The sequence below is a fragment of the Plodia interpunctella genome, chromosome 19 (assembly GCF_027563975.2).
Source record: "Plodia interpunctella isolate USDA-ARS_2022_Savannah chromosome 19, ilPloInte3.2, whole genome shotgun sequence".
In the NCBI taxonomy this organism is placed as follows: Eukaryota; Metazoa; Arthropoda; class Insecta; order Lepidoptera; family Pyralidae; genus Plodia; species Plodia interpunctella.
The window spans coordinates 2,628,667-2,644,121 of NC_071312.1; the positions used below are offsets into that span (position 1 = coordinate 2,628,667).

General features: G+C 33.4%; 1 protein-coding gene across 2 annotated transcripts in view; it reads left to right on the forward strand.

Annotated features, from left to right (window-relative positions):
• Nucleotides 1-410: 410 nt before the first annotated feature.
• Nucleotides 411-15,455, forward strand: part of LOC128678238 (leucine-rich repeats and immunoglobulin-like domains protein 2) — a 51,355-nt gene continuing 36,310 nt past the window's right edge. For both annotated transcript variants that reach the window (XM_053759648.1, XM_053759647.1), the window contains exon 1: nucleotides 411-672. The gene's annotated coding sequence lies outside the window, so the exon portion shown is untranslated. The remainder of the gene's footprint in view (nucleotides 673-15,455) is intronic.

Sequence of the window (15,455 nt, forward strand, 5' to 3'; positions counted from 1 at the left end):
TCGGCACACACTTAATACCTGTGATAAAACTAACATTAAACGTGTCTTAAATAAACGCAATCAAAGTTTTTACTTCCTTACCACAGTATTAGTACTTGGAAACAAGTACCTATCAACAATTTGAAGGTTTCATAAGAGGTCCCAAAGGTATTTAAATATACAAATTGATCCCCAAACATTAACACTAACAAAATAATTCTCATTAAACTTAATGCATCAACGCAATTTGATTTTAGAATTCAGGTAACATCGAAATGTTTTGTATCCATTACTGGATTACGTCGAGAAGATTCCAAGAAATCCCGCTCAGACAACTCAATCGAAAGCATACAATGCGATGTTGTCTTCAGTATCAAGGTAAGCGTTATTACCTATGAACTAAGAGATACTTCAGTACTGCTTCAGCTTTCGAGCTGAGCGGACGTCTCTTAAAACCAGGCGATTTTCCGCTTGAAACTTTTCATTTTAAACTCGCGACGAAAGGTTGTGTAAAAAAAAAATAAGTTTATATTTTTTTGTGAATAGTATATAGTACAAAGATTATTTTCGGTATTGTGATGTGTAAAGTTTTTTGACTTGTGTGGTTTGGTTATTTGCAATTAAATAATGTGAAAGTAGCCTGTACATCTGCTGTTGATTCAGGAATTCGTCATGAGGCATTTTCTGGTATAGGTAAATAATTTTATTTATTTTTATTCATTACTAGTAGCCCGTCCCGACTTCGGTCGGGTAAAACCGTAATAAATTATACACCTATACACCTCTTTAATCACTTTTATCTATTTTAAAAAAGACGCACCAAAACCGTTGCACAGTTTAAGATCTAAGCATATAGGGCCAGGCAGACAGCGTGAAGCGACTTTGTTTTATACTATGTAGTGAAGTAGGGTATGTAAACTTCTAAATGCCATCAAAAACATGCCTACAAGCCTACCTGAAGCAAAATCTAGCACAGATCAAAACCTAAAATGAATCGCATTCATACTAAAAATTAAGTCAATTGTACGAATTTGCGATGCGGATCAGTCAATTTACCTATCCACTATGCGACTTAGACTTATATTGCACGTTAAGAGATAATGGTAAGCCTCTATTACCTTTTCAATAATGACATTATCTGTTATTGATGTCAATCATATATAATAATAGAATCTAAGGATTTATCAAAAAAATATATATCAAAAAGTGACGTAATTTCATCCGCTTACATTTGATTTCCGAACATGATTATAATTTATAATATTTGGACTAGAATACCTACATATTGTTTTACAAATTTAAATTTATGTTTATTCAAAAATTATATTTTCATTTTTAGATTTTGGCCTAAAATAGCAGCAAGCACTAGCACAAATATTATTAGGAAATAGGACTGAAGTACTTTACTGTTATTCTGTAACGGCCTAAAGGGTGTTTGGAGTTCCACAAAAGTCTTGGGAGGATCGCAAATTGAATAAAGCAACTCGTTTGGGAGGCTCCGAGGGCAAAACGACCCGAGAATTTCTATATAAGAACCAATGTCTCTATAGTTGATATATTTTACCTTTTTTTACTGAAAAAACATTTACACGCGTGTGGTTCTTGAATAGGACCACTCTATATTCTCTCATGGATATCGTAAGAAGTGACTAAGGGACACAGCCTAGCTACAAGCAACAATAGCGTTTTCATGGTTCACGTCAGGCAGGCGGTTGTAAAGTTGCTACTATTGCATTGCATTGCAACTAATACTGCATTGCATTGCAATGCATCTAATGCAATGCAATATTAGTAGCGGTAACCTGAGGCTTCGCGGCACCACAGCCCTGATTGCAAAAAGGAACATGTGTCAATCATAATCATATCAAGTGTGTTATTGCTGGTGTCAGATTTTATTGAAGTCGCCTAAAGGCATCTGACATGACTTTTACGAGTACTTACCGCCATCTAGTGGCTGGTAGTCGCATACTAATGAACTAAACTGTCCACCACTGTGCGTGTGCATATCATACATGTGGAAATGAGAGAGAGATAGATGTCTCTCATCTCCGCATCTTATAGTTTGTGTTTACATAGCGATTTTAATAAAGTGCAGTGGCCGAAGTGCGGGAACCAATCACAGTGTGTCATTGTGGTGCAACGTCAACCACACCGCAATGTGATTGGTTCGCTGCGTCTCACATCGAATCGATTCAATAGTGGGAAGTGAAATGCAAACCCGCACTTCGCCCTCAGATCTACACTATACAAACTAACATTAAACCCTGGCTCCATATCTATGGAACTGAACTTGTTACTATAAGTAATAATGAACATAAAAGTTTACTAAAAAAATCAGACATCGCTTAGCTGAGTAGATATGGGGTGGTCCAGGGCAAAAAATACGCGCCACAGTTCTTCAATTCTTCAGTTATAGATAAATATTAATAACTAGCTTCGCCCGGGAAATTTCCGGGATGAAAGGTACCCTATGTCCTTCTCAATACACTTCAAACTACATGTAATCAAAATTTCAAGAAAATTGGTTGAGTAGACAGAACGTGGAAAGGTATTAAACAAACAAATAAACAAACTTACATTTCCATTTATAATATTAGTTAGGAAGGATTCTGTTTGCTATGTAGATTGCTAAGATTTTAACCTCAAGAGAATATTGGCAGAAACACAGGTTAACAAAATAATACACTTACCTAACAGGATTTGTTGTAGTTTTGTATTTGCTTAAGTAATTTAATTATTTAAGTATTTACCTACACACTTTACTTTTCTTGATTGTATTTTTATTTCAAAATTGAAGTACTTAACTGATTTTACTTTAAAAAATAACAAAATATAAATCTCTCAACAAAACCACGATAAATTCGTTTGTTTTGACGACAATTTCTACATGTTTTTTTCTGAAATTAACTGTCAGGTTCTATTTTCAAGATTTTTATTTTTTTCTTAACGGCCAGTCATTGAGATGATTGAGTCAATGACTGACAACAATCCAGCGGAATTCGGAAAGCATTAAAAACTAAAAACATATAAGAAGCCTGAAATCTAAACACACTATTTCCTAACAGTCGAGTAAAAGGTGGAAAATGAGAAAAACCATAGCATATACATGCCTTTGTAACAAGAACATAATGCGGCATTAACAAAAGACCGTAAGAGCCCTCGGACTTATTTAAATAAGTACTAACCTTTTTGGTGCTCGCAGAATATAATACTCCGGAGTATCACATCTTGGAATTGAATTATGCAGCGTTCGCACATTCGCGGCTCGCGGCCGTTGTATTTTAAACTCCCCGTCGAAAATTGGGGTACTATAAGATTAACAAGTGATACGAGCCACGAACAGACCACATAATTTATAAATACTAATATATAAATTGTGCGAAGCGGTGGTGTTCCAATGTTGAAAACCGTCCGATTGTGATCGAAAGGTACCGGTTCGAATCGTACTCGTGCCACATTGGTTGTATACCAATCCTTTGAGTATCGGAGCCCAGGGTCCACTAAACATACAGTAACTCTATCTAACTATAATAAATAAATACATACGGACAAGTCAGACAGATTGAGCTAGCCTCAAAGTAAGTTCGAGACTTGTGTTATGGGATACTAACTCAACGATACTATATTTTATAACATGTATATAATACATATTATACAATCTGAAAACGATCATTTTCCTTCTTGATCTGACCGGAGTCCGGCATGAGGCCACGGAACTCGCCATAACTATAAACACTTCGAGTTGGTTGCACCAAAAAACTTTGACGTTAATTAAACCTGCGCGCAGCCGTCGTTCAGATAAAATGGCTTACTTTAAAGTTGACGTCAAAGTTGACTAAAGCAACGTACTGTACGTGTAAATAGATTTTCATCTATTTTTAACTTCACTGTCGCATTCGAACTTCACTGACAAATCCCAATTCCAAGTTACAATTGGAAGTCTACGTCTAATTTAAACTCGGCGAAGTCATTATGGGTCTGAAAATAAGAGGACACTTAACTCTTTGTCTTTGAAGCGAAGGCGAGACGTTACCGCGACGAAAAATAAATAAGGACTGGTTTGACGCTTGCCACACACTTTCGATTTTTACTTAAGAATAAATAAACAACAATAGACGACAAACACTAACAACAATACTTGTATTGCGGGCCCGATGGACGCGAACACAGAAATTGGTGCAACACAGATACAAACGAAACAAAAGACAAGTATACATTTTTGCTATCACTGGTAATCGAACCCAGGACTTCGAGATAGTAAACTGGCGTGGTGATATTACGACACTTCATCTAATAGTAATACAAGTTTAAACTAATAATATTAATAACTTTTCGTTTAAAAAAATATTGATTGTCAAAATTTATCAAAGAAAATATGTTGACCTATCAGAACATAGACAGACAATTGCCTATTTTAATATCATGGTCACCTTTTTAAGCTGAAACTGGTCGTCGACCATGGAGTCAATCAATAGAGCGTCTGTATGTATGGAAGCAGAAGAGTCTATATTAGATATGTATATAACCAACGCCGGGCATAGATGTCCATTGACTCGATTGGTTTTGTCGTAAATACATACAAGTCATTTCAACACCTCGACATATTCAACTCAAAATATTCCTCTTATAAGAAGGGTATATTCGAAACTCTGTACAATCGTGGCGATGATACCGAGTGATATAGGATACAGTCTATTCTTTTCGTTCCTCACTTGTTTATATGCTCGAACTCATACACTTTCGAATGATAAAAGTGTTATGTTGCGAGCTTGCTAGTGATAAGTTATGTCTAAACTTTCGTCTTATACGTGTTGTATTTTGCCTAGATTCTTGTCCTCTACAACTTGTAATAAATATTTACTTAAATTGTGACCATAATATGTGTTGAGTCCATAGTAATATTTAACTAGATATACAATGTTACTTCATTGTCTTTTTTTTACTGTGAACTTGTTTGTGGTCAATGTTAATAAATTAAAAAAAAAAAGTCGCAAGTCTACGCCCTGTCCGGTTCAGCTTCTCATTCATCGCTAATTGGAAACGCTGCGCCGAACGAATGCCGCCTTATTTTGGATTGGATTTAAACCGAATAATTCGTCGCGAATTCTATATTACTATTTTAAACGACGATATAATTATTACGATTCGTCTTTTGAGGTAGATTTTGGGAAAAGAGATTGCCTAGAGTATTCTCTCTCTAACAATATTTTAAAGTTTATTTTTGGACACGGTCAAAAAATAAACTTTAAAATATTGTCAGATTGGGCTGTGATATTACAACCCCCTTGAAAATGCTATTATTGCAGCTTGCAATGTTAAACCCTTAATCACCTCATACGACATCCACGAGAGGATATAAAGTGGTCCAATTCTGTGTCAGCCCAGTCCAGTGAATATAATATACCTATACCTATTTAGTTTATATCCCTACAGCACAAGGAAGAAAAGGAACGTTGTGAGAGATTGTAAAAGAACGTATTTTTGTGATAGATAGAAAGAATTTGCGCACACCTGACGTATGTAACAGACGTGAAAATACTTGAACTGTGAAAATGTAACCTATGATGCCACCATATTTTCGACAGAATGTGATGTACGAAAATCAATCTTATCCGCTGAATTCGTTCGTTTCAACCCACGTGCCTCTAATAGCCGTTATTAAACGACCGTCATTCGACATCTTGGGACTGTATCGTTTGACGTGTGCGATGTTAACAAACATTTCGAACAATCATCAAACATTTCTGCCATTACCCGGGCAAGTCCCGTGTGATTTCGTGTGTGACTGTGTTGTGATGAACATTTATTTTCTACATATATGTTCGGTATTCCTAGTCTAAAATGCAGTTCTGAATCCGCCGCGAATTTCTTAATTGGTAATCTATATAAATAGATTGTCTCCAATCTAACGTTACACTTTCGAGCGTATCAGCTATTTGAACTAAACTTACCGCGGAATTTTGATTAATAATTATGATATGTCATAACAAATGGGTAATTAAAATTTTACAAAATCGACAGGCAAGACAATTCAAACCAATCAAAATTGAGGATTTCGGTGTCATATTATCTCCCCATTCCATTAAAATTTTCTTAGTCCCGACGACTGTCGACATTTTATTGCAATATCTATTTAGCATTTCTCAATACCCCATATCAAGCATCATAAAAAAGAGGTTATGATCTCAGAACATTTTTAAATATTAAATTCAATGCGGACCTAAGAACACTCATTTTCCAAAACTTCCTAATAGGAAATAAACAAATTCTTCTCCTTCTTTTCTAGTTAATTTTCAAGTTATTGCTAACACTGATGACATGACTTTTACGACTACCACTAAAATGGCCAAGATATAAAATATAATACAGAACTCTAAATTAAGGCAGTCTCTCTAATTAAGCAATTTCTGGGTTTCTTCCGCAGCTATTAAACGACTGAGCCTAGAGTGTGCTTTCCTACATTTTTACCTTCAAATCACTTGATCTTCGACATCTTCCAGTTGACAGATTATTAGGTCAACTATTTCGTTTTCAGGAATCAAAATACATTATGTATACATAGCCATAAAATACCTTTCCCATGAAATAAAAGCCTCAAATTAAGGCGCCAAGTTGTAATATGTCTGCAAATTGAACCCATATTTTGTGTCACTTGGCCATTATGTTTGTGACACCATTGCGTGTACACACACCCTGTATTCACCTCGGGGACCAACGCTAATTTCTCTATATAATTTAGGGAACACCCTTTGTTATCCTTTGGGGCGAGGGTCAGTGACATTACCTTTTATTCCGTCTTATCATTGCAGTATTTTTAAGTTAATGATTAAGGTACATAATTTTAATTCAATAAAATAAAATAATAATTCATTCAATAAAAAGTATAGTTTTCATACTGAAACTACCTAATATTACTAGCACTTGTTAGCTGTTCAGATTCCACATGCAGAAAGACCTAGTCAAAAGGTCTAACTAAATAGTGATTGAGGGAAGTTATTTAATTTAAATGGCATATAAATAATACATAAAACTACTGTACAATTTTACCTCTAGGTAACATAAATTTTAATACGTAGGAATGTTACCATATTTTAATGTACATTTTATGCATTAAATATGAAAGCAATAATTAAAAGAAAACAGTGACGCACCCTGGCCTCTCCTATTTCCAATGCTGATGATGATGTATTAAAACTTGATTAAAACTTGATTAAAACTTATACTTCGACAAATAAAATCCAACTAGGGATACATACTTCAATAAATAAAATCCGATTTGTTCAAAATGTTCGGATTAAAATTAACAGAATACACGTTAACAGAAGCTAAACTATTTTACTGAGAAAATTGATGGTGTAATAACATTTCAGCCGTTCCATTTCGAGAAACACGAAACTCAAATTGTGAGAGCACTCAGACTAGGTTTTCCCATCGCTGCAAATTGAATTTCCCAAAAAGACAGGGTAATAAACACTATAAGGAACATCTTGTTTGCGTCAAGACGTTTTATTTTCCCTTTGTTAGCTGTTTCATGATTTATTGAATCACTAGCAGATGGCAGGAGATTATTTTGGTAAGCCAAAAGGCGATATACAAATACGGTAAGCCGTTTTGAGGGCAGCTCGACCCAAAACTAAATACTAAGTCTTTTACATACGAGTAAATTTCAATGTAATATTTTTTGAGTTATTGCAAGCAAATTCTAAACGTTTTATAAGTTATAAGTATTATTATTTTTATTTCTTTAACAGACCGATTTTTTTATCAAAATCAAATCATTTATTCAGGAATTAGGCCTTCACACGCACTTTGTCTTGTCATATTCTAAATTTAAATGATATTTACCAATGCTACAAACTACTAGCATTTGGGAACGACTACTGCTGAGAAGAAATTGCAAAAGAAACTCATTCACACATTGATTGTCCCTAAATAAGAAATATCCAATGTAATCTTTATTCATTTATTAAATTTTTGCCTTCTGATTGTTATTGCTGGCTGGATGGGCCCATACTTAAACAATGCATGCAAATTCATTTAAATAAATAACTAGCTTTAGGAACATTATTACTAACGTTTGCTAGGGATTCTGTCCGAAATAACTAATTATTTATTTATTAACAAGTTTATGTACTGGAAACAAAACATAAAACATAAAAAATTCTAGACATAGGCGCTGCTTATTTTTTAAAATATACATACATTTGTTTACATATAGATAGGCTTCTTATTTCAAAATAAAGAAATGAATATATTGTAATTTAAAGACATAATACTTCGAAAAATGAACTCAATTTTCTCCTTTGATCAACAAAAACTGGCAAAGTTTATTATTGTTACACAGACGTTGTGCAAATATTCTTGTAATAAAACAAACGCCTATAAACTTTACGATATGCTTCGAGATTATGCAGTGGAAAAATTCAATTCTGTTTTACTTCACTGGAAGGGAAGAAAATTATGGTTGAGTAGGCTATGACTGAATGTTTTCGGGTTCAGATAGGTATTTTATGTATAATCAATCTAAGCCGATTCAGGTCTCAGATACTCTGCGGCTGAGAAAGAGACTAATATGAGAAAATGCCAGTTATCTCATCAATCAAAAAGTAAATACTTTTTAGGTTAATCCACAGTTAATAAAATTAAATATATATTTTTTTATTACTTTTAACTTCAATTGTAAATCAAATGTTAATTTATTTTAGTACATAAATAAAATTATCTCAATGTAAAAAAGTCTAAATGAAAAAAATCACTCCTCTGGTATAAGATCGGAACATCCATTGTTACACAACAATCATCCAAACAATGAAATTTTGGCTGAAAATCCGAATCGCGAAAATTAACATCATTATTTTGACAAAACTGAGACGTGGCGAGGCTTTTTTTTTCTTTTTTGTTGATTTATATTCGAGGCAACGACATCTGTGCCTATTGACAGCGTTGCCACTTGTCAACTATCCTGCCAATTAGGATGACAACAATGTGACGTCATAACGTTATAATCATTAATCTTCAGGATTACGACTACCGACTACCTACCGACCTCTAGTGACAATATATATAATGAAATAATTATACTGAACATTGAAAAAGAAAACATTCATTTTGAACAATACTTGAAAAAAAATTACAATTAAACAAAATGGTATTGTAAAATAGTTTTATTTAAATTTTCAACGAAACAGGTAAACGAATTCGACCGTTTCAAACAATTTTTTATCAGCGAATATGATGTTTTAAATAATTTTTACCGAATTGAATTTTGTTCATCACTCGTCTCTATTTTAAGCTACGTTTTGCTCACCATTCCATTAATTATTTTATGCCAAAAATCATTGTTACATCAACATTTTCTACTATTTGCCTGAGTTAATTGATCTTTTATCCAGTAGCTCTTATTATTATATATTACTGATATTTACTTATTTAATATATAGTTATATATAAGGTTAAATCAAGTATAATTTTGAAGTCACGGCTCCACGGTGAGTGTTGCCAAATAAGTTTTTACAAAAATTACATTTTTGACGCAAGCTTTTATTCTACTGACAGATTTTATTCCATTAAACGTGTGATAAAAAATCAGGTCCGTGCTGTAAACCGTTGAGGAGTTTCCAAGTCTAGAATATACACCACTGTTCATGTTTAAGATGATATGCAAAATGTCAGCTCTATCGGTTGATGATATCTGCTTCAAACTTCAAGTTGCAAGATTTCACCCCAGACATGGGAACCTCGTTCGTTAACTTGCAAGTTAAATAAAAGCTTGTAAAAAATGAGTAGAAAAATAAAACCAAAGTAAAATTGAAAATGATTTACAAAACATTTGTATGAACATACAGCTCATTATTAAATATGAATAGTAATTGCGTTGCAGTGCTCCGTCACTGTTTTGATTAGTAAATTGCTTTATTTCGTAAAATAAAAATGAACCAGAAATAAAACTTGAAAGTTGAATACGTTACAATAAAATCTAAATTGTGTTTCAACTTCGCATTTTAGGTTATGACGTCAAATATGAGCGTAAAAATACCTGTGATTTTACAGCTGGCCGACTGCTTAACGTCAAACTTCCTTAATAATGTTATTGTTGTTTATCAATTGCCAAAGCCTTAATAACCTCATACTATATTCACGAGGATGTGAAGCATTAGGTCCTAGTAGGAAATTTTTTACAAGAAAATTTGAAGTTTTTTTGAGAATTTTTTACCAAGGTAAATTTATTTCGGGTACAAGGTACAAGGTATATTTATTCAGCATGCTAGCAAAAAGTAATATAGCATATTCTATTACGTTAAACAATTCAGGTAGGTGTATATAAAAATTAACTACGAATATTATGCGTAACTATTTTGTACATACTTTAATTTACGTTTACATAATATGAAAATACGCAGCTAAAACATTTCAATTTTACATTCAACCATGAATTCCTGAATCGCAATCCGACTAGTTCTGACATTATTACATGTTACACAGGTAATATTGACTATAGTGTAATCGATAAGGTTTTTTTCTGTTTGATTACAATACTCTAAGTAGTGTAATGTGTATTCGTGCGAAATCTGTCCTTAAATCAGTGGCGTAGCTAGAAAAGGGCTAAACGGAGCGATTCCCCTGGGCTCCCTAGACTCTGACTTACAAACTATAAAAATTAATATTAAAAAAGTCCGAATTCCCGTTCGATTTCAGAATATTTTCATGTCATTATAATTTTCAAAATTTTGGTATTATGTTTAAGTGAATTCAGAAAACATAACCCTCCCTTTTTTTTGGTGGTAGTAATACAAAAATTCCTGGAATCCGTTTTCCTTTTCCAGTTCAGCAATGTTATGATATCTTTATAAAACAAATAACCTCAGAATATCGGTTATTGGGAGTTTTATTTGGTTGTTTCTTTGATTTCCCTGTATCGGACTTGAAGAAGTAAAAGTTTCTTCTTTTGTATTTCATAAAGCCACCAAGTGGATAGAGAAATGAAAAATATAATGATTTATTTTTTATCCGTTTATTTCAAATATTTCCGTAATATTTTTATTATGTAATCGATTTGGAGGGCTTTGTATGAGTATAAAGTATTTTTTATGTTAGTATTTAATTTCGAAGATTCGAGAAATCTTTTTGACTTTTGAGACTATCATGTGTGTTTTCGTTTTTTAATATAATATGTAATAATATGTAAAATAACAGTAATTTTCAACGACGGTCGTTGAAAATTACTCGATTAAAAATATCGGTATTGCTAACTTAATTTTAACCAAAAAACATATTTAATCTCAGTATCCGTAGATAAATGAATGAGAATCAGGGTATATAACATAAATATTATGTATATATTTTAGTTTATAGCACATAAAGAGATTTTTTATGCAATTAACACCTTTTAAATTAAAACAACAACAAAAATCTAAATAATCCATCCTAAATTTATTGATGACCGTATGACCCACCCAGTTTCAGAGATAGGCCCAAACAAACAGTAACTTTATAGCACGGACTAAATCCTTGGAACTTTAATGTATCCGTAGTGATGAGAGAAGGCTTAATTTTAGTTAGACATATAATTTTAAATGTATAAAATTATATGTCTAACTAGCAACCCGCCCCGGCATCACACGGACGCAATTTGTGCATTTTATATACATAAAAACCATCCTCTTGAATTTGCAGTTATTAAGATCTATGGGGATAGACAGAGAACGAAATCCCGCCTGCAAAATCCTATCGATTTAACTGTAGTCTTGACCGGATGAGGCTAGTGCGAGATATTGCACACTTTCATGGCTGAACCGTTGGACCGATTTGGAGGAAATTTGGTATGCATATAGTTTAAGAACGCCTTTCAAACATAGAATACTTGTATTTCAATTATCAATTCCCAAATGACTTTAATGGGGAGTGAAATTTTGTATGAAAATTATCAAGTATTTTAAGCTTTCGTAGATAAACTCACACGAGCAAAGACGCGGGAAAAAGCTAGTAATAATATAAGCTGATAAGGAATCGCCACGAGTCTGGTAACAATATTTTAATTTAGATAACATTTACAGTCCTTAACCGCTGGGATCAAGCGAGCACGACCCCTTTAGTTTGTTCCCTTTGTCCTTGATATTGATTCCCTTACGGAATGTTCAAAATATAAAGTTCTGCAGCAGAATTTCGACATTGTCAAGGGACCTCGCCCCGCAATCACTTGGCCAGCGCTAGTGGATATTTCAAAAAACTCACAAATTTCTTGACGTTTTTCTTACAGAATGCATATTTGCACGTCATCTCATACATATTTGTCAAAATTCCGGAGTGAGTTTAGTTCAACTCGCCGACGCACCCGCAAGTGTAGCGCTAGTGTTCGAGGGAGTTTTACAGAATGCAAATTAGCCATATCCGCGCGGAATCCGATGTGAGTGATGTGACGTCTCTTACAGAATCGAAACACTGGAGCTGTTTACGTGTTAATTTACTTGCCTTAATTGGAATCCAACAAGATAATTAGGCACTTACCCATGTTTAGTACTTTTTAAAAAGATGTCGTTTTTATATATTTTTTTTTTCAATCCTTGGGGATATTAATAATGTAAGAAAATTGATGAAGCTTGATTTTACATGCAAGTTTGGGGGTGATCAAAATTAAAAATGTACCAGCTACTTCTCCACGTCTCGTTCAAAAGTTATTCAAAGAAGGGTTTTTTTCTGTTATCGTCTTCTTTTTCTTTATTACTGCCGAAGCATACTTGCTTAGGTTGCTTAGGTTAGGTTGGTGTACTCACAAACCTCCCAGAACCATTCTATTTCTATTATTTTATTAGATTATCTATTTCAGAACCTTAATAATACCAACAAACCCGCTATCTAGCTAAACTTGGCCTTCTAATTTCGCGACTCTCGACTCTATCTACCCCGTAAATAATAATGATGTAATTCTATATCGTACACAAAAAAATAGCAATCTTTGGTATGTAGGTAGTATATATTAGAAATTGACAAAAATATACGATATGCATATAATAGATAAAATACCTAAATTTTCAGAAAAAAAATATTCAAACTTACTTTCGCATATAAATGCGTAACTAAAGGGGAAAAGTGAAGGTTGCAGGGAGCATACAACCTTTCGAACTTATCGGAAATGGAAAGTGGGTCCACAGGGAAAACTCTGTTTTGCATGACAGCACGTTTTTATGTCAGGCGGCTGAAGTGACGCTTAACGATCTTGTCGATGGGTTTATGCTTTCAGTTAGATCCGGAAGTGTAGGTAAGGTGTGTATTTGTATCCGCACACAAGCACAACCATCATATTTTTAACGATTTATCTAATTTCCTAGTGATAAATATATTTTGACAGATCATGCCACATTATTTAAGATAAAGGCTTTGTGTCCCACAGTCACCTCGTACGATAACCACGGGAAGATATTTAGTGGTTTTATTGAAGAGCGGAAACACACGCAACCTGCAATAGTTTAACGATGTGTATGGAGAAAAAAATCAAAATGTTTATTTTATGACGCTAATTATGTTTCTTCTGGAAATAGTGCAAAGTCTGCCTAGATATCTATTTGAAATAAACGCCTTGGCAGTTTAAAAGCAACAATAGCATTCCCAAAAAGGGGTTGAAGTCAGGTAAAATGACGGTGTGCAGTCATAGTCCCAAATAAAAGATGAAACATTTAGGTTAACATTTTCAAGCTAAAAAATCTACTTGCGTATTAAGAACTTTAATTTAGTCGGTACATTTCTTAATCGGATTAAGTTGTACACCGTTGCCAAAATGAAAAAGAATAAATTAAAAAGAAAAATAAGGAAAATGAATTGTCCATTAAATATAAATGGGAAATTATTACCTTTAGCCTCGTTCAATATTCAACATCGAAGGATTTCACGTCATCGTCTTTATTATTTATGCTAAATGGGAGCTGAATGATTTGAAAATAAAAAAAAAAGTTAAATTTTTCATTCAATCATATGTGTTCTCTGGAAATAAAGGCCATATTTTTTAATTTAATTTTGATTGGAAAAATAAAAAATACATGTATTTTTAAATCAGGCGGATTAGCGGAAACGAAAATATGCCTAGGCTGTGTCCCTAAATCGCTTCATACGTCATCCACAGAAGGATAAGGAGTGGCCTTTTTTAGGGCGGAAACACAATTTAATCAGTTTGCTGCGTTCCAAATCGATATTGATTAGTAGTATGTTAGAGTAATCATACTTAATTTGATTAGCCTTAGACTAATCATTAGTCGATTCTATTAAATACTCGTTAAATTAAAATTAAAAACCCATGTAATGTTTTCGGTTTAATTTATGACAATATTCTCTGAGTTCAAACTTTATGAGACACTCTTTTTAGGGTTCCGTAGTTTTTGGTGTTACAACACGAATATTTTAAAACTAAGAATAACACAAAGAATGATTGCTAACAAAAGCTATCAACACATTAGTGAAATTATAAACACATTCGTAAAACAATTTTAATTTTCATCAAATGCGTAAACAACAAACTAATCAAGCAAATTAGCGCGGAGCGAAACAAAAAATCGGGGGTTATTCACTTTACCCCACACGGAGGCGACCGTGGATCAAGTGGATACGGTTGAATTTTTTTATATTCGCCATTTGATCACAACATTGGTTATTACTGTGACCAACTGTGGCAGAGAAAAAAACATTATATACATTTTTGGATTGAAACGTGTAGTAATTGATAATAATGCATACGAGTATAATAAAACTTCAAATTTATACATTATAGATTGTTTCGGAATTTCTAACATCAAATAAATCTAAAGATATAAATTACAAATCGGCAATATTGGAGATTTTCACTTTTAAATGGTGAATGGTGAAAGATATATTACGAATCGGCAATTTTGGAGATTTTTCAGTGAAAAATGGTGAATACAAAATAATATTTTCACCTCACGCAGTGGTCAAACGTAGCTGGCCACTGGCCTATGGTTAGATAGTGAATAACCCGCCTAGTTTGAAAGTGAGTCAGGAATTATACTAATGACCTTTGGGATTGACGCGCCCTCTATGTGACTGTAAAATAGCTTTAGTCGTAATTAAGGACGGAACACATTGAGGTATTTTCCTTGCCCATCCATTAACGTTTCAGTTTTAAGAATCGTGAATATTTTGGCCGTGTTATTTAGAAACAAAATAATAATAATAAATAATTGGAGTTTATTAAAATGGATTATGGAATTGGATAAAAACTTATTGTCTCCCAGACTATCTCAACATTACGAGTCGGGTGTCTGTGACAGAGAAAATGTTACAGGAAAACACTGGATACAATCCTTTGGGGAGGCCTACGACCAACAGTCAGTGAATATTCTATACAAAATAAAAATACAGTTACAAAATGGCTTTATGTACACTACAAATTGATGCACTACAAACTGTTGTGGTCGTCTAAATCAAAAGGGACCTTATGGTGGCTAGCACTTAGGTTTTATTGCCGTTGTTTT